The sequence below is a fragment of the Benincasa hispida genome, chromosome 12, assembly GCF_027475165.1.
Source record: "Benincasa hispida cultivar pf3 chromosome 12, pf3_genome.v1.1, whole genome shotgun sequence".
In the NCBI taxonomy this organism is placed as follows: Eukaryota; Viridiplantae; Streptophyta; class Magnoliopsida; order Cucurbitales; family Cucurbitaceae; genus Benincasa; species Benincasa hispida.
Window position 1 is genome coordinate 85048191 of NC_143489.1, and position 19497 is coordinate 85067687.

General features: G+C 34.7%; 2 non-coding genes across 2 annotated transcripts; both read left to right on the forward strand.

Moving 5' to 3' along the window:
- The first annotated feature begins 8908 nt into the window (after positions 1–8908).
- LOC150032255 (U5 spliceosomal RNA) lies at positions 8909–9026 on the forward strand. Its single transcript, XR_016525646.1, has one exon. It is a non-coding gene; the product is annotated as a U5 spliceosomal RNA (small nuclear RNA).
- A 9423-nt stretch (positions 9027–18449) lies between these two features.
- Positions 18450–18571, forward strand: LOC150032256 (U5 spliceosomal RNA). The gene has a single exon (XR_016525658.1). It is a non-coding gene; the product is annotated as a U5 spliceosomal RNA (small nuclear RNA).
- The last annotated feature ends 926 nt before the right edge of the window (positions 18572–19497 follow it).

The following is a 19497-nucleotide window of genomic DNA, read 5'->3' on the forward strand; positions in this document are numbered from 1 at the left end:
ATTCGAATTGGACCACACTTTAAGTAAGGTTATCTGGAAATATTTTGTAATATTTGGGTGTTTGGAATTTTGCCTTAACTATTAATTTTACAGATTGGTTTATGTTTAGGATTGATTAAGGATTCAAAAATTTCACAAAGATTTAATTGCTTTTTGGTTCGACATAATATCAAGGTAAGTAATCTTACTATTGGAACTGCCCACGGACTAGGCATTAGATGTATGCTAGCATGATAGATGATGTTATGGCAGAATAGCAGTATGATAGACTGATAGTATAATATGACCAAAGTATGTTATGGTACGAGATCTTAAATATTTAGTTGTGCACATAGACACTTGAATGCTAGTATGAGATGGTATGTGATTCCATATGGTTGTATTTGATCTGATGATGTTGAGGTATACATGTATGTTGTAGAACCATGATGTTGAGGTATATGTGTATGTTGTAGAGCCATGAGGTTGAGGTTTATATGTATGTCATTGTTTTCATAAAAATTAATTCCTTGTTATGCATGCACTGTGATGATAGATAATGTGCTACAAGCTCATGTCCCCGGCAACGGCGCCATAAACTTGATGACATAATAACGGATGCCTTTATCTTTATGCATATAGACAATGATGAATATGAATGATACAAGCTCATGCTGCCATAAACCTTTAAGGATACGACATGTAATGTTGTCTATTTGATGCGCCGATGAATGAATGAATGCTCTAATTGCGCTTAAGTTCTTTTGCGATAAAGACATATTTTTATGCGATACTACGTCTAAATATATGCGTTGTTAATGATATGCTTGTAGTATGCTATGTAGTAGTGCGTGTGACAAGTTTCCTTGCGCTAAAACCAAGTATAATTCCAATGCAAGTTTCTCAGAATGATCCGAGGTTGAACAAAGGGATTGTTTTCGTTAATGCGTTACTTATGTGATACATGCGACCGGTTTTTAATAATGAATAAAGAATGTTGATTTATATAGAAATGTAAATTGCGTTGAAAGTAAAAATGTGTTAATAAAATAAATCCTAAACTAATATGATACAAGATACAAGATACATGATACACGATACTAAGATTGAGAACTGACTGTGAAGTTGTACAAAGAATCGATGTATGCGATGACAAGTCTTTATGAATGAATCAGAAGAAGAAAGGGTAAATGGTAAAAACATTGCAAGTTTGTCAATTGTGTTAAAGATGCAACTAAGGTTCCGCTTTCCCTTAGCGTGCACCTCTCGATGATCGGCCGCGTCCCCATATCTCTATGGCAAAATAGGGGTGAACGTGATGAACGCAAGGTTGTTTCCACCTCTGGAAATACTTCTTGCTTTAATTAACATATTCTTCTAACCTTCTCTCGATAGGCGGAATAACATCTTCACTTTTGCTCTCATAGGTGAAGATGTCGTCGAGCACGTTTTAGCTAAATTCTTGCAACACAAATTAACTCACTTGCTTAATTCTTGCTATTTACCCATGGAAATACTTCTTGCTTTAATTATTTCCTTAACACAAATTAACTCACTTGCTTAATTCTTGCAACACAAATTAACTCACTTGCTTAATTCTTGCAACACAAATTAACTCACTTGCTTAATTCTTGCTATTTACCCATGGGATTAAGAACACATCATGGAGAAAATGGATTATGGATGTACGGAAAGGGACAGAGAGATGACAATGGAAATTATCATAAGATTTAATTATAAAATTAAGCATTTGATACATGTTGTGAATGAAAGATTAGAGAAGATGAATACAGATGATGAAATAGAGATTAGAAACAAATACAGAAAGAGTGTCAATGTCTTGACACAGATCTCGAACGGAGATTATGCTTGCCGATATGTGGAAGTGGTGGAGAGGAAAGCTTCCCTCCCAGGCTTACTTTCCCGATAGAATTGACCTTCGCACAGAGCTTCGGCTACGGGAATTGGAAGAATTCTCTGTTTGGAGACTCACCTCTCGCCATTGTCTCATGGTTCTTCCGGATCTACTCTGGACAGTCGCTTTAGACCAGCCTCTCTCTCAGAATCAGTATATGCACGTCTCTATGTATACATGTATGTATTAGTACCAGTATCTGTATGTGTATACTTTTTCAGCGAATTTGAAGAAGCTATTTATAGGCGAGGCCTTGGCTCTTTGAATTTGTGGTCCCCACTGTATAGTTATGGTAGTTTCTGAAATGGCGGAATGGAAAATTCCTTCTGTTACACAATCAATCCATTAGAAATGCACAACTAAAAGCTGTACATTTGTCCGAATCTTCTGCAAATGCGTTGCTCTTTACATCTTCAATCTATCGCCGCATGCGGTGTTGTTTTTTATTACCGCATGTGGTTGAAATTGCGTTGATCGCTAGAGCTCTTAATCGATTGTCGCATGCGTCGTCATTGCACTGATCATCTCTTCGTTCTCGATTGATGAGTGCAATGCGACGTAGCTGTGTTGTTTATTTTGCTTTTGAGCCATGAACGCATGCGGTGACTGATTTCATGCAAACAGAAACTGAAACATTATATTCTACCATCGCAATAGTGTTAGTGGGTGTATTTACGACATTTCATAATTTTCTCATTTCTTAGCCAATTTGTATACTATCGACGCAACTTTTTCTTTCTTTTTGTCACAATAACTAAATAAAATAGTATAAAAGCTTGTATTTCTACAAGTTATCAGCCATAGATTCGTACAGTGATGATTATGATGTTCAGACTGTGCAAGTGTCCTTACTGATTAGTTAGATGCCCATTAGATTTTGTGTTTCCTTCGGGATTCACCAGTTTGTGTCTCCTTCGGGATTCACCAGTTTTTGTTTCATTCGAGATTCACTAGATTGTGTTTCCTTTGAGATTAACCATAGGTAGTGGGCATACTTAACTACAGTAGGATAAAACTCAATCTCCTTTTTGTTTCATGTGTACATGTGTCCCATGAGGACTAGTGCAGTTTATAAGTTTCACTAGAGGTGGGTATCTAGAGGACATAGATGCCTAGCCTGACCCTAGTAGTGGGGTTACTTACTGAGTATTTTATACTCAATCTTTCTCATGTGGTTGTTTCAGGTAAGGGTAGAGATGCACTGGCGATGGACAAGCGGAATTCGTGATCGAGCCACTGGACTAGTTTTTACGCTTCCGCATCATGAAATTTAGAGTTCTTTTCATATCTCTCTTAACTTCTAGTTTTGATGTTTAAAACTTACTTTTAAGAATCGTTTTTCAGATTTATTTATTATCCTTTATGATTTATAGGTACCCTACTATTGTTTTAGTATTTGAATTTAATGAAAGTCTTTTGAACTTACCTTATTTAATTAGCATTTGTTTCTCCTTAACCGAGTGTCGTTTTGAGTTCCATGCATGCATGTATTTAGTAACGGCCTAACTTAAGTCCTAGGGGGTCGGGTCATTACAATTGGTATCAGAGCCCATGTTTGGGGTTCTGTAGACTGACTTACTATGTAAGTCTAGATTGTCCCTGTGGCCCATGAACGGATTCCTCACCATCGCCAGGTACGTCTTATCAATTACAAGTTTTATGATAGTTGTGCATTAAAATATTAGTTTAGCTTAAATGCACCAGTTATGTTCTAATGCTAGGTCAGTGACTTATTAGAAGTTATTATAAGCGACACTACAAAAGGAGAAAAGTAAAATAGAGTAAATTATGAGGTCACTTGGTACTATTTTATCTCATGGAAATTATGTTAGGAACGAACAAATATATGCCTCAGTTTAGAGATGCTAAAGATTGATGAAACTATGTAGAGTTATGACAATTTAGGAATGAAGGTATTTAAATGTTTAAGCCAATGAATAAAATTGTCGAGACAAGAATTGATCAAGGACTAGTGTTATGTTTTTGTGTTGGACAGTGCAATCGGTGGTAGTATAAATACACAGGTCAGTACTCAAGTATAAGGTTAAAAGTTGTTTTATGAATAAGGAGGAAAATAAAAAGAGTCTATAAATTTATTGAAGGTTTTGAGGTATTAAGAACAAAACATTTCGAGAAGAATTTTAGAAAGGATTCATAATTCATAATCATTTGGGTAATACTACGACTTGATGGACTAGGTAAAGTATGTGTAATGATATGAAGGGTTCTTTTGGAATATCTGGCGAAGTAGATGTCATTAAAGGAAGCTAAAATAGTTGGACAGGACCTTGGACTTAAAGGGGTTAAAGCAAGGTGTTATTTGTTTAGGTTGAAGGATTATTTTAGTATACCTAGACTAAACCCTGCACCTTATTATGATGAGGAGATCCAAGTTACGCAAATTTGAGGAAACAACAGTCTTTTGGAGTTTAAAAGTATGCAAATTGGCAAATGAGAAATCTACAAGATGGAAATTCTCAGTGAGAAAGATAAGACTTATAGAGGAGTTAAGTAAAATATAACTTAGTAACGAGATTATGTTCCAATCGGACAGTGAGAAAAAAAAGAGGTGTCTTGAATTTAGTGGTTTTATTAAAGATACATGTAAAGGAGAGAGAAGTATCCAAGAAAGTTTACTTTTTGGAAAGAGAAAGGAATTTAATGTGTTCAATACTCCTAGTTAAGTATGGTTTGGAGGCCGGATATGAGGGGTTACAAGGTATTTGTTTTGGTGTAAAAGAAAAATATCTAATGATCATGTGGGACTTTAGGACAATATGTATTAGAGGGAAAGATAGTTTACATAGATGATTTGGTATGGAACTTTGTTTTAACACAAGAATCTGTTGCCGAAAAAGAAGGTCGAGAAGGGATAAGCTAAAATGGAGTTACTAGTAGCAGTAGATATTGAGAACTATTGACATGGTATGTTGAGGCTTCATTAGTTAAAAAGTAAATTATTGAGGGCATTAGTAAGATTTAAGGGATTTTGAGATTTTGTGCTAGTTGGAAACATGAACTAGAAAGACCATCAAGTTGATTGAGAAAAGAAAATAATCCAACTCGAGGTAGACAATAATGGTATATGCATAAAAGTAAGTTGGATCTTCCAATATAACCATTGGTATAAGGGATAGACTTGGCAACAAAGTTGAGTTGATAGTAAGAAGTTACTAAAAGTGGGTTTGGAGCATTACTAGATAGTATGTATTATCTTGCATGGGCAATGAGTTAACTAACTTTAGGGAGTACGAGTAATCCAAGCTAAGACTTATGAATCAAGAAGGTTTTATCGTTAAAAAAAATGACTTCAAGGATCAATTATGGTTATTACGAGGTTATGGAAATGTGTTATCAATTGACTGATGCTTTAGCATCTAAGGACTTCAAAACCTCATTTTTAGAGGGAATTTTAGACTCATCTGCAACAGGGTCTAACTAATGATATGTGATTGTTTTAAGGCTAAAGAATAATATGAGGATTGGCTCAAGCAAGTTTTATAGCCCATGACAGCATAGAGCCTCATGATGAGTTTCTCATGAATGTGAGACTTAATTAGACAGAGTTATTCTCAGACATGTAGTCCCTAGGAAAGACATCACAATTGGCGCTTCTAGAGTAGAAGTAGTTTTCAATTGACTAGATTTGTTCTTGTACGTATCTTCAGATGACGCATTATATAGTATGACCAATTTCTTCACTGCACATATGAAGTTTTCCCTGTGACATGGTAGGCTCAGATATATGTTTTTAGTATATAATACTTTCTTAACTTCATGACCGTTTTCACAGTTCTCAGCTCGGACGTGTAGAAGTGTTGCTGATTTTCAACATCTTAAGTTTCATAGTTATTTATAGGAGGGGTTGTTACACCTCTTTTAGTACTAGTTTTAGCTATGTCAAACGATGACCCTCGTTTTACATCTAGTTTTTTTTTGTAGGAGTCTTCAGTTAGCATTGGGTACTCGATTAGATTTTGGTACAATTTTCACCCATAGACTGATGGTCAAATAGAACGTCTAAACCAGATATTGGAAGATATGTTATGCGCTTGTGCACTAGAGTTTTCAGGGAGTTGGGACTCTCACCTGCATTTAATGGAATTCACATATAATAATAGCTATCAGACCGCCATTGGCACTTTTCCGTTTAAGGCCTTATATGGAAAGAGTTACAAGTCTCCAGTATGTCGGGGTGAGGTTGGTGAGAGAAAGTTGCTAGGTCCTGAGCTAGTGCAGATCACGAATGAGGCAATACAGAAAATCAGAGCTCGTATGCAAACAACTTAGAGTAGATAGAAAAGCTATGCCGATGTGAGACGTAAAGACCTAGAATTTGAGACTGGTGTAAAAGTGTTCTTAAAAGTGGCACCTATAAAGGTATTCTGAGGTTTCGCAGGAAAGGAAAGTTGAGTCCGAGATTTATTGGACCTTTCAAGGTCTTAGAACGAATTGGCCCTGTAGCTTACTGATTGACATTACCTCTAGCACTGTCTTCAGTTCATAATGTCTTCCACATTTCTATTTTGAGGAAGGTATGTGACAGATCCGTCCCATATAGTAGATTTTGAGCCTTTACAATTGAATGACAATTTGAGCTACGAGGAGAAACTTGTAGAATTTCTCGCCAGAGAGGTAAAGACGTTGCGCCGAAGGGAAATTGCTTTTGTGAAAGTCCTGTGGCAGAATCACCAGTTCAAGAAGGCTACCTGGGAGTGAGAGGATGAGATGAAGGCTTAGTAGCCGGAGCTTTTTCAGGAATGAACTTTCAAGGACGAAAGTTCTTTGAGGAGGGAAGAATGTAACACCCCCGGAGTTTTTTTTTTTAAGAATGAACTTTTGAGGACGAAAGTTCTTTGAGGAGGGAAGAATGTAACACCCCGCACATTTTTTAGTAATAATGTAATTTCAGTAACTTTATTATTTGAAATTTTAGTAATTATTATTAGTTGGAGGGAATTTTTGGAATTTTGGACTTCAAGTGTAAGTGCGGGAATTTAATTGTTGGCGTGAAATTATTCAAATTGGAAATTAATGGTAGGAATTAATTTTCTTTTGAAACGGAAAGGAATTTAATAGTATAAAATGGAAAGGAATTAAATGTAATTATATTTATTTCCTTTTTTGTTTTTTTTATTATTATTATTGTTTTTTTTTTTTTTTTATAAAAAGTCAAACCCCACCCCCCTTTTCTTCCTCACGTTCGTGAGCCCGTCCGACGCCACCCAAAGCCGCTGCGTCGATTTTTTTCTTCATGATCTCCATCCACCACTGCTCAAATGTCGTTCACCTTTGTCGTCACTTGATCTATCGATTTGGGTAAGATTTCCGCCGTTTGGGTTTGTTTTCGGTTGATTCTTGAATACTCATTTACTTTTGGCATCAATTGGTTGATACTCATTGTGTTTCAACTTTGGATTCAAGTTTGTGAAGGTATTGAGGTGTTGTTCAATGAAGTTGGGGTTTGTTTTAGCGAGTTTTGGTAAGTTTTATGCTTTGATTACCCTCTTGTGGTTTAATTTTGGTTGTTGAGAAATTTTGGTAAAGTCATTTGGAAGGGATTTTTTTTGACGAAGCTACATATGGATAATTTATTTGAGACATTGATAGTGAAGTATGTATTTGATTCAAGCTTTAATCATGTAAGCCTAATTTCAAATTATGATTAGGGGTTTGATTCAAGAATTTCATTCAAGATGAAGAAGAGTTTGGTTTGCTAATTATTTGGGCTTAAAATTTGAGGTTTGGAAGGTGAATTCGAATTGGACCACACCTTAAGTAAGATTATCTGGAAATATTTTGTAATATTTGGGTGTTTGGAATTTGGCCTTAACTATTAATTTTAAAGATTGGTTTATGTTTAGGCTTGATTAAGGATTCAAGAATTTCAAGAAGATTCAATTGTTTTTTGTTTCGACCTAATATCAAGGTAAGTAATTTTACTACTGGAACTGCCCACGGACTAGGCATTAGATGTATGCTAGCATGATAAATGAATGTTATGGTAGAATGACAGCATGATAGACTGATAGTATAATATGACCAAAGTATGTTATGGTATGAGATCTTAAATATTTAGTTGTGCATATAGACACTTGAATGCTAGTATGAGATGGTATGTGATTCCATATAGTTGTATTTGATTTGATGATGTTGAGGGTAGAGATGCACCGGCGATGGACAAGCGGAATTTGTGATCGAGCCACTAGGACTAATTTTTATGCTTCCGCATCATGAAATTTAGAGTTCTTTTCATGTTTCTCGTAACTTCTAGTTTTGATGTTTAAAACTTACTTTGAAGAATCGTTTTTCAGACTTATTTATTATCCTTTATGATTTATGAATACCCTACTATTGTTTTAGTATTTGAATTTAATGAAAGTCTTTTGAATTTACCTTATTTAATTAGCATTTGTTTCGCCATAACCGAGTGTCGTTTTGAGTTCCATACATGCATGTATTTAGTAACGGACTAACTTAAGTCCTAGGGGGTCGGGTCGTTACAGTTGCTCTTTCTAATTCGAAATTTTGCAATTGCTAGATAAACAAGTAGACTGCATAATCAATTCGATAATTGGATATGCTTATTTTAGTATATATGTTAATAGATAAGAGCTCCTACCTAACAAACTTAAAAAAGATAAGATGTAATTTAAAAATGAATTAAACAAAATGAAATCACGAGATTTAAAAATTTTGGAAGAACTAAAAAAAAAAGGAAAGAAGTTTATGTGTCTTGAAGATAAATGGGAAAATAAAACTAATTCATTAACATAAAGTAATTAGCTGTATCAAAAAAAATATACATGATATTTTTAGCTATCTATTCCAATTTTCCTTAAAATTGTAGGAAATAGTATAAAAGGGGAAAGTGGAATTCTGTTTTGGGCCATCAAAGTGGTTGGCCCGTTAACAGTAGTAAGCCAAGTAGTTCCCACATCGGCAAAGTTGTAAAAATGGGACACGCGTTGGACGGTATAAAATGCCGTTGCAGTGGAATTGTCGAAATCACGGAGCCGGGCGGTGAACACAGAGCGAACTATTCTTTCGCCTTTTACTAAAGAATACCGTGTGTTCGTCGCATACACCGGCATACGCCTATTTTTGGAGGATTTTCTCTTCGTAGAGAAATTCCTACAGCCATAGTTCAAGCTTTTGTAGTTCATTTTTTAATTCTGCTTTGATAATTTGACTTTGTGGCAAAAGAGCCTACACAGATGACATATATTTTCTACATTTATCTCAAATATTTATCAATTTTGATTTTATATTTACTAATAAAAAAAATATTATCTTAAGTTTATATTGGTCTCTTAATGTTCAAGAATAATCTTGGATTCATTACTAATGTAGATGGCTTCAATCATGTAGTTGATTTATATACTCTGCACCCAACATATACTTCAAAAAAAAAAAAAAAAAAAGAAAGAAAGAAAGAAAAGAAAAGAACACTTAATGTATTTGTTTTCTCAAGATATTCGTGCCTCAACCTATGGTTTCTCAATATTAACTTCATTTTCTTCTATTATTTGAAATTCTTCCATCAATTTTAAGGAGATTCATAGATGGAGTCTACTATTGAGAAACCAAATGAGAATGTCGTAGATCTCAACAAGTAATTTTGATTTAAAGAGCACTTTAAGAGATGGAAAGGGAAAATATTGTTCTACCTTAATCATCTCAAAGTGGCCTATGTCCTCTCAGAAAGTGAAAAAAAAACCTAAAGAAGATTAATACTGAAAGCATGGATCTTCCACCAAGAGAAAATTGATAAGTAGGAGAAAGATGAGTACAAATGTTGGTATTGTCTTTTAAAATTCCTTATTGATCATTTTTATGATTATTATGATATACATTCACATTTGTCAAGAAAATATGGAAAGCTTTGCAGAGCAAATATGATACTGAAGAAACAAGCGCCAAAAAAATATGCAGCAAGTCACTTCTTTCTCTTTTAAATGGTAGATGGAAAGTCTATAGTAGAGCATGTAGAAGAGTTTCAGATGATAGTGGCTGAAGAAGAATCTGAAGGGATTAACATCAGAGATAATTTTATTGTTGCCAACATAATTGATAAGCTTCCACCATCACGGAGATAATTTTAAAAAAATATGCATTATAAGCAAAAGAAAATCTCTCTAAAAGTATTAATTCCTCGCATTTGCTGGATTGAGGTTGGTGGAAGAAAATTATTAGGGCCAGAATTGGTACAGATGACTTCGTACAGTGTTAAGTTAATAAGGAAAAAAGTTGAGAACAACTCAAGACAAACATAAAAGTTATGCAGACGTGAAGAAGAGAGCTCAAATTTGAGATTAAAGACCAAGTATTTCTTAAGCTATCATAGTAGAAGGGGATACCTAGGTTTGATAGGAAAGGTAGTTCAGCCCAAGAAATATAGGACCTTATGAGATAGTTGAATGAATCAGGCCAGTAACTTACAGATTAGCTTTACCTACTGAGTCATCCAAGATACATGATGTTTTTCATGTATCTATGTTGAGGATGTACCAGATCCTACTCATATTCTTCATGATCAGCCAGTATAATTGAAGTAAAATTTATCATACAAAGAGGAACGAGCTCATATTCTAGATAGGAAAGAACGGGTGTTAAGGAATAAAACTATCACATTGATTAAAGTCTTATAGAGGAACCATGGAATAAAGGAAGCCACATGGGAAGCTGAGTAGCCAATGAAAAACAAATTTTCACACATGTTCACTTTATTAAGCTTAAGACAAAATTTTTTAAAGGGGAAGACCAATTGTAGACCCCTAAACCTATTTTACTAATTAATCATGTTAAGTCCCCCTAATCATGTTTTTAATTCTTGTAAGCATGTAGCTATAATGTTAGAAATAGTTGAAATAATATAAAAAACGAGTATGTGTGTGCAAGTAGAAATGAGGAAAAATCACTCAAGTGTTGAAGGGAGTGCTCTCGGATATTAAAGGGCAGCCAACACTTAGAAAAAAATTGGAAAGGCTAAGGCAAATTGAGATATGCATGAATTAGGAATTTTCCTAAGTGTTAGTAGTTGTGCTCTCAGGCGAGATAATGGAACTAACACTTAGATGGAAATAACAAACTTAGATAGGAGGAACACATGATCTTTTATAGGCTCAAGGGTCTAAGGGAGGAAATTGGAGAAGTCTAATAGGAGGTATGCGTCAACGATCATTTGGAGGCTAGTAAAGGCCTAAGATAGAGGGTATACGGGCAGCTAAATCTGCCTAGGTAAACGCATGGTAGGCTCGGAGTGATGATTAGGAAGAATTAGTAGGCTTGGTCCGAGGAAAGGACTAAGAGGTCACAAGTTGTGCGATGGCCGGAGGCCTTAAAGGATTAAGCTAAAGATGCGATGAACAAGGGTGTGCGACGTTAGCTGAGATGTGCGTTGGCTGAGGAAGAAGACTAGCTTGGACGCCAACCTAGGCGTTGGAGGAAGACTTAAGCATTCAACTTAATCATTAAGTTAGTGGACTAAGTGGCGTGATTAGAGGCCATAAGTAAGTGTTTATTGCACCAAATGTCATCTTAAGGAAGCTATCTGATCATTCAGCCTTGTTATAAAAGGAAGTTTGAATTGTGGAGCTCGGTTTGGGCATTTCACTCGTGCTAAAGAAGAGGGAATTTCTACCAACTTGAAGCTTAAATAGTGAATATGGTAATCTAGGGCTGTATGAAGAAAAGTTTTGAGCTGAAAGTGTTCGAGATTCTTTGGCTACTCGGACAAGTTGCAATGATTGACAAATTTCTAGCACATGGAGAGGAATTAGAGGTTGAAATTTTAAGGTAAGCTAGCTAAGATGTCCTAAAATAAGTTCATAGAAGAAAGTTTCATGAGATAAAGTATGGAATTTGAGTTATTGAAGCTGGAATTTAAATATGGAATTCTTGGTTGGATGAACAAGAATTAATAAAAAGAAGTTTCATGAGATAAAGTCTGGAATTTGAGTTATTCAAGCTGGAATTTAAATTTGGAATTCTTGGTTGGATGAACAAGCAGGTATCTGCCATCCATGCATTTGTTGGATTTTATGTCCTAAAACTCGTGATTTGTAAACAATAGAACTTATTCTAAAAATTCAATAAGTTGTTATTGAATATATGTATTGCTTATTAAAAATCCAATAAACCTAAAAAGACCCTTGAATATTACATAAGTACTTGAACTTTATGTGGAGACATAAAAGTGGATCAGGTTCGAGTAAATAGTCAAAATGATCTATAGTATGATGAATAAGGTTGGATGCCTTATTCTTGTAACACTATTTGATGTGGCCTATTCTGTAGTTATTACAAAGAATTGTAAAGTGCTACAAACGAAGTGATCCTATTTCGTACATGTTATGACATGAGGAGTGGGGCCACGAAATCAGTCACTCTTACTTTGTAACGTTCTTTACTGTTTAAGACTGACTATTTCAAAGTGATGACCTAGGTAACTTGACCTTAATCCTAAGCTAACTATGAACTCCTGTTTATTCGCAATTATCCTTAGATTTTCATAGGTGAGGGTTGGCTCAACAACGCTGGCTCAATAAACTCTCATTTCAGGGGTAGGACCGAATAGATAACTGGGGACATAGGGTGCAAGACGGAATTTACTCCTACTCACTTTTAGGGATAGTAGAGAGGTTGTTCCCTTAAGTGTTGATTTCGGATCTTGAACAAGGGGCTCCACCCTCTTATTGGCTCGAGAGGGACTCAGTTTGTTGATTGGATCACAAATCAATTGTTCATTAGAGGATCAGTGGGACTTAAGGAACAAGAGGTAATCTCGGGGATAAAACAGATATCTGACCCAATCGTTATTACGGACAACCGATGAAGGGTTAACTTACTAATCATGGTTATATCGAGTGGACATAATATATCTATAGTGAGGGGAGTTCAACTATGGACTTTAGTGGAGTGACCTATTAGCTAATGAATGAGGGTTAATTCGTTGTAATGAGTTTAGCCAATTAATCTCGGATTATTGGAGCCCATGATCTGTAGGTCCACGAAGTCCCCTTACTAGCTCGTAAATGGATGAGCTTTAGAGCAACGTGATAAGTTAATTTGAAGTGTTCAAATTAGAATTAAATGAATTAGTAATTATATGAGATATAATTACACGTTTAATTTTAAGAATTAAAGAGAATTGGAGAATTAATATTTAAATATATGAAGGTGGTTTTGTGTAAATTAATTTAATATTTGATATTAATTTAATTAGAATTATTTAAATTATTTAAATAATTATTAATTAATTTTTAAGAAAATTAATTTTTTTAAATTAATAATATTTTCAATTTTAGAATTCAAAATCGATTTATGAAATCAATTGGAAAAATTGGAAAAGTTAGAAAAACACAAATTGGATTTGTTGGTTTTTTCCATTACATTTTCAAGTAGCTCACATCAAACCAACTAAGTTTGGCCTCATTAACTCCAAGCATGAGCTGTGTCTCATGCGGCCATCTTCTTTGCATCATAATCTGCAATATATTGAGAAGATTGGAGTGAAATTGTGGCATACAATATATAGAATTTTTTCTGAAAAATTCGTGTTGAAGAAGGAGTTCTTCAAGTGGGGTTACTGCAGTCAACTATTCTCCAAGTTCCCTTCATTTAAGCTTATTTTGAGTCCCACAACTCAATCTAAAGCTCCAAGAGAATAGTGAGGAAGATCTTGAGGTGGTCCACAACAAGATTTGGAGAAGTTTATAGCTGAAAATCGAGAAGTGGGGAAGTTTTACAAAAGTATGACTTGAAACCCTCTTGTTTTAGTATGAGCTGTTGGAGTTGATGCCCTAAATTCTCGTGTCCTGTAGTTTGTAAACAATACATACGAACACTTGTGATTGTTAATATATGATATTTACTTCACATCTTGTTGTTTTGCTCATTTACTTGTTTTAGTTGCTTTACCACAAACCAATAAACATAAAATCCCTGGTTATCTGTATGTGACTCAAACATGTATGTGGTGACATACAAGTGGATCATGTCTTAAAAGATAGCCAAAATGGTTTGTAGTAAATGGATAAAAAAGGGAAACCTTATCCTGGTAAAGCTACGGACGCAGCTCGCTTTGTGGAATGGTCACAAGTGTTGTGACTTGCCACAGATGATCTGATTTTGATATTCGTGTTGGGGACATGCGAGCGGGGGCGTCCTATACAAAGAGTTTATATAATACTTGACCACGAAGTATTAATGTCTTGTTATATAACACCGCTCATGACAGAGACTTCACTTCACTAGGATGACCATAGGTAACATGACCTCAATCCTAAGTGAGTTGGGAACTCTTGCCATTGAGGGCGGTCCTTTGATTTGCATGGGTGCAAGTGGCCAAGTCGCTGATACAAACCTACCATTTTGGGAATACGTCTGATTTGGGAGCTGGAAACTCAACTACACAAGATGGAATTCACTCTTTCCCCGAGGCAGGGGTAAGTAGATAGATGACTCCTTTAAGGGCTGATTCCAGGGCTTGAACAATGTGGCGCCACACACCTTCTCTTGGTCCGAGAGGTGTTTACACATAGTTGGACTATGTTGTATTGTTCATTAGAGGAATCAGTGGTACTTAAGGAGTGAGATGTAACTAAAGAGGCAAAACAGTAAATTGGCCCAGCTGTACTTACGAGCATCTGTGAAGGGTCCTCGTACTCATGATTGTTATATCCAATGGACACAAAAATATATCTATGGTAAGAAGAGTTCAGCTGTTGGTCTTTAGTAGAATCACTGACTGTTAACGGATGGTGAATCTCGTGGCTAAAGAGTTTAGTCAGCTATTCACATATTGTTGGAGCTTCGAGCTACAGGTCCATTTGGTCATCTGGTAGCTTGGATAAAGTCGAGAACCAGAGTTTGGGTTAATTTGAAATGTTCAAATTGACAAGAGAAAGTACAATTATATATGATATAATTGGAATGGCTAATTATATATGACATAATTGGCTAAATGTATGAGATACATTATTTTGGAGGAAATTAGATATAAATATGATTTATATCAAGTATAGGAAAAATACTATAGTAGATATATGATATCAAATTATAGGATATAAATATAATATGATTATATTTATTAAACAAATTAATTGATTAATTATTTAATAATTAACCAATTTCACGTTTGAACGTAGGAACGTGGGCAGCGAGGGTTAAAGTAACCGGCGGGATAAAAAGTTGAAAATCGTTTTCAATTGATATATAATTCATTCGTGCAATCGAAATACCGCGCCCTAAAGAAGCCGTGAAAGATTGATCTCCGAGAGCCTATACGATAGTTCTTATTCGTCTAAACGATCGTCTAGTTCACGCGTTCCCTAAACGATGGTGTACCAGTTTCCTAAGATCGTCCAGTTTTTCCTAAATGATCGTGTAGTTTTACTATATGATAAGCGTCCCTGCAATACGATAGCAAAGTTCCTTCCGTGCGCGCTTGTCGTCTAGACGATTTTATCTCCTCCGTCTTCTACCAAACTCACCAGAGCCCACTCTCTGGGTTTATGACGTCGAGAATACTTGGGTCTTTCTGGAGGTGGTGTTGTCCTCGAATCCTTATTTGTGTACATTCGGATCGTGCAGTAACAGACGAGAGACTCGCTGGGTGCTGGTAGATCGGTGGAGTTTTCCATTGTTGTGGGTTCATATATAATCGAAGATCGTCTTCCTCTGGTAATGAACCCCTTCTCTATGTTTTATCGCATTCTGAGCATGTTGTTGTTAAGTTTTATTATACATAACTGTTAGTATAGAATGTATATCGTTTATATTCCGATCACTGTGAAATCAGAGAGATCTAAACCTGCTCATGGAATTCTCGTTTTGAGATCCTTCAATTGGTATCAGAGCCAAGTTTTAGTTTCTGCCAAAATTAATGAATTAGAGTGCTTATTGATCCTTGTTACTTCCGTTGCTTGCTAATACACTCCAACAACATAAGTAGGCTGCTGACTGACCTAGCTGTAAATATGAACAACCTGTGAAGGATCGACTTACTGATCATGGTTAAATCAAGTGGATAGAAATATATATACAGTGAAGAGAGTGCATCTATCGAGCTATAGTGATATGTCTCGATAGTTAACAGATATTGATTAATTCGGATTAAAGATTTTAACCGATTAATCTCAAATCTTTTTATAGGTCCATAAGGTTCCTCTACTAGTTCGTAAAAGATTAGGTTTGGATTTGAAATGTTCAAATTCAATTTTAGAGATTAGATAATTATATTCGATATAATTAACGTTTAAATTTATTGAAATTAAACGCATTTGGAGTGTCCAATATATTTAAATATTGATATAAATATTGATTACATGAATAGGATTCATGTTTGAATTTGGTGTTTTATTAATTTCATATTTTATATTAAATTATTATTAATTAATTAATTAAATTTGATTAATTAATTATTTAAAATCAAAGAAAATTTCATTTTTAAATTCAATTTTAGAAATTGAATTTTAAATTATATCTAATTTAATTATAAAGGAAATATAATTGAAAAGTTGAAATTGAATTTTGGATAGTTAGTGGAACTATCCAATTTTTGAACTTCTTAGTGGATTTCTCTCTAAATCACCTAGCCCACTTCTATAATGCAATTTAAGTGCTAAAATGTTGAATTACTTAGTGGTTGCATGAGTAATCTAAATAAATACTTGAATTATTAGATTTAGGAGCAATGTAATTTGAATTTTTGAGAAAGAAAATTCACCTGAAAATTTTCTCTCAAACCTCTCCAATCCACTCTAAATTCCTTTTTAATTCAGAGTTTCACAATTTCAAAGTTGAGAATTGTAGAGAAGATTCTCTTGGTGGTCTACTGAAGATTTGAAGGTCAAATTTGTGGAGATTTGCAGGGAACAAGAGGATTTCTACAAAGGGTGTAAATTCTAAAACCCTTTTGTTTGTAACTTGTGTTTTAGCATGCTTGTAACTCAAATTAAATGCAGTTAGGGTGCTTAATAATTCTATTAGCTTTCGTTTTGTGCATGTTTACTCTATCAGGGGTTTCTCTAAAAATACAAGATAAAACTAGAAAACCTTTAAGAATTTAAATGTTTAACATATAAAGTTTTATAATTTCAAATACTAAGACTCTTTTCAAACATGAAAACATGAAAACATGTGTGGAAGTTTCTATATGGTCCCAATTGTATGATTACAGATTCTTCTTGTCATTCGTCGGTCTATCTTTGCCCTTACCTGAAAAACATATAAGAGGAAAGGTTGAATATATAGTACTCAATAAGTTACCCATTATTGGGCCCACTAGTTGAACTTGTTAGTCTTCCTATCGATCACAAGAGTTCATAATATAACATAGGCATAAATATAAGTATAGGCATAGGCATAGGCATAAGTAGTGAACTTGAAAGCCCACAAATCATGGTAATCGTGGTGATCCTAAAGGAACACAAATCATAGCAGTCGTGGTGATCTCGAAGGAACACAAATCATAGCAGTCATGGTGATCCTGAAGGAACAAACATCATTGCATAGGTGGTTATCCCAAAAGGATACCAAATAAGTCATAAGTAGTGAACTCCAAGGTTCACAAGCCTAAGATGTACATAGCTCGATAGGAAAGCTAACATTCACCATCTAATCTAGCATGCATCATTCAACCAATAAGCCACATTCCATAAATCCTAATCATATTATCATAGCTATCAATCCAACATGCAAAATGCAAACATAAGATCTCGTGTCATGTCCATAATAACATAGCTCATAGCTAGATTACAAGAATGCCCCCACAGTCCTTACATCATTGAAGCATAACAAATTATTTTATAACTGGTGGAGAGTTAAATATATATTAAAGTGTTAAAATTTTTATCTATGATTTATGCATGCTTGTAGTAACGTCTTGTTAGTAAATGTTGAAAAGTCGGGTCGTTATAATCACAAATGCAAAATAAAAAAAAAAGTCAACACTCTACAAAGGGAGAACTATGTATGTCAAGAGACCATGAAAAGTGCATTTGAAGTGATATCAAGTTGCAAATTAGAAATCTTGATAATGTAAACCGTATTATACATTTCATAGGTTATGAGCCAAATTATGGCATTTCATGATAAGTGATTTTTTTTTAATCAGAACTAGTAAATCATATAAATGAACATTATCTACTAATTAACGTGAAAGAATTTAGACTAATTTTATTTCAAGGAAACATAATCCATCAGTGCCAATCTGAAAAGTGGGTACCATTTGATTATGTTTGTTATTGTTGATCGGTGTTTCGTAATCATAATGAAATGTGGACTCACTAAATTGATTATAACCGAACAATAATTTATATGATGATGGTTTAGGCCAACAAGACTATGTTGCCTCACAAAGACCATTTTTTTTATAATTATATACAAAATTTTTAAATGATGAATTAACGATAATTACATAATAAATTTCAATTCTAGAGTGGTGTGATGTAGACACTAACGTCATTCTATTTCCCACACCGGTAAAGTTTGAGAAATGTACACCAATTGCTATATATGAAAATGTGTTCTGTAGCAGATATTAATATTGGAGTTGGGCATTCAGCACAAAGCGAACTATTCTTTTGCCTTTTACTAAAGAATATCGTGTGCTGTGTCGACGGTTTCTTCTACCAACACAACAACAAATGTTGACAACTATAATTTCAGCTGACAAATTTTTCATGCGTGGGCAAAACATCATTTCTGCCGATGAAAATATATTCGTGGGAGAAAATTATGAATTTCTGCCGATGACAAATTTTTCATGCGTGGGCAAAATCATTTCTGCTAATGAATCTCCTTTTTGCCACTAAACTTCCCAATCAAATTCGAGAGCGAGATTATGAGAGAGAGCGAGAGCGAGAGTTTGAGAGAGCGAGAGCGATATTTTGAGCGAGAACGAGATTTTGATAGAGAGCGAGAATACCGTACAAATTTTTCTTTTTTTTTTTCCTTTTTAATTATTACACATTCCACCTTCTTCTTTCAAATCTTTTTTTTTTTTAATTTTCCATTTTATAAAAACATTTTCTAAAAACATTTTATTATTTTATTTAAACTCTAAAAAGAATAAATTAAAAAAATAATAATAACTCATAAAAATAAAAAAAATGTAAATTGAATATCTCATTTATATAAAAATAATTATAAAAATCAATGTGTCCCACAAGGTGGATGTCGTCGATTTCGAGCTGGTTGTCGTTATCGACGTCGAACTTGAGGTTGCTCCGGTTCTTCTTGATGTTGCTCTGGTACCTCTGCAGGCGTTTCATAATATAAATATTCATTATGCTCTCCATGACCCCGACCATGTCCATGCACATATGAAGACGAAGGACCAGCCTCTGAGTCATAATGTCCTGAACCAAATGCTCGCATCATCATCATCGGACTAACATAATTAGTTTGACTCTGCGTCTACGTCATAGGGGACAACTTTTCCACATTATGTGCAACCTCATCAAACTCATCATCTTCCCGAACATGTCCTCTACGTCTAGGAGCTGATGGAGGAATAATAGGTATATCGTACATATAATGAATTTTCTCAATATAGCTTTGGTTGTCACTACATATAGCAAGAACTTGGTTCGGAT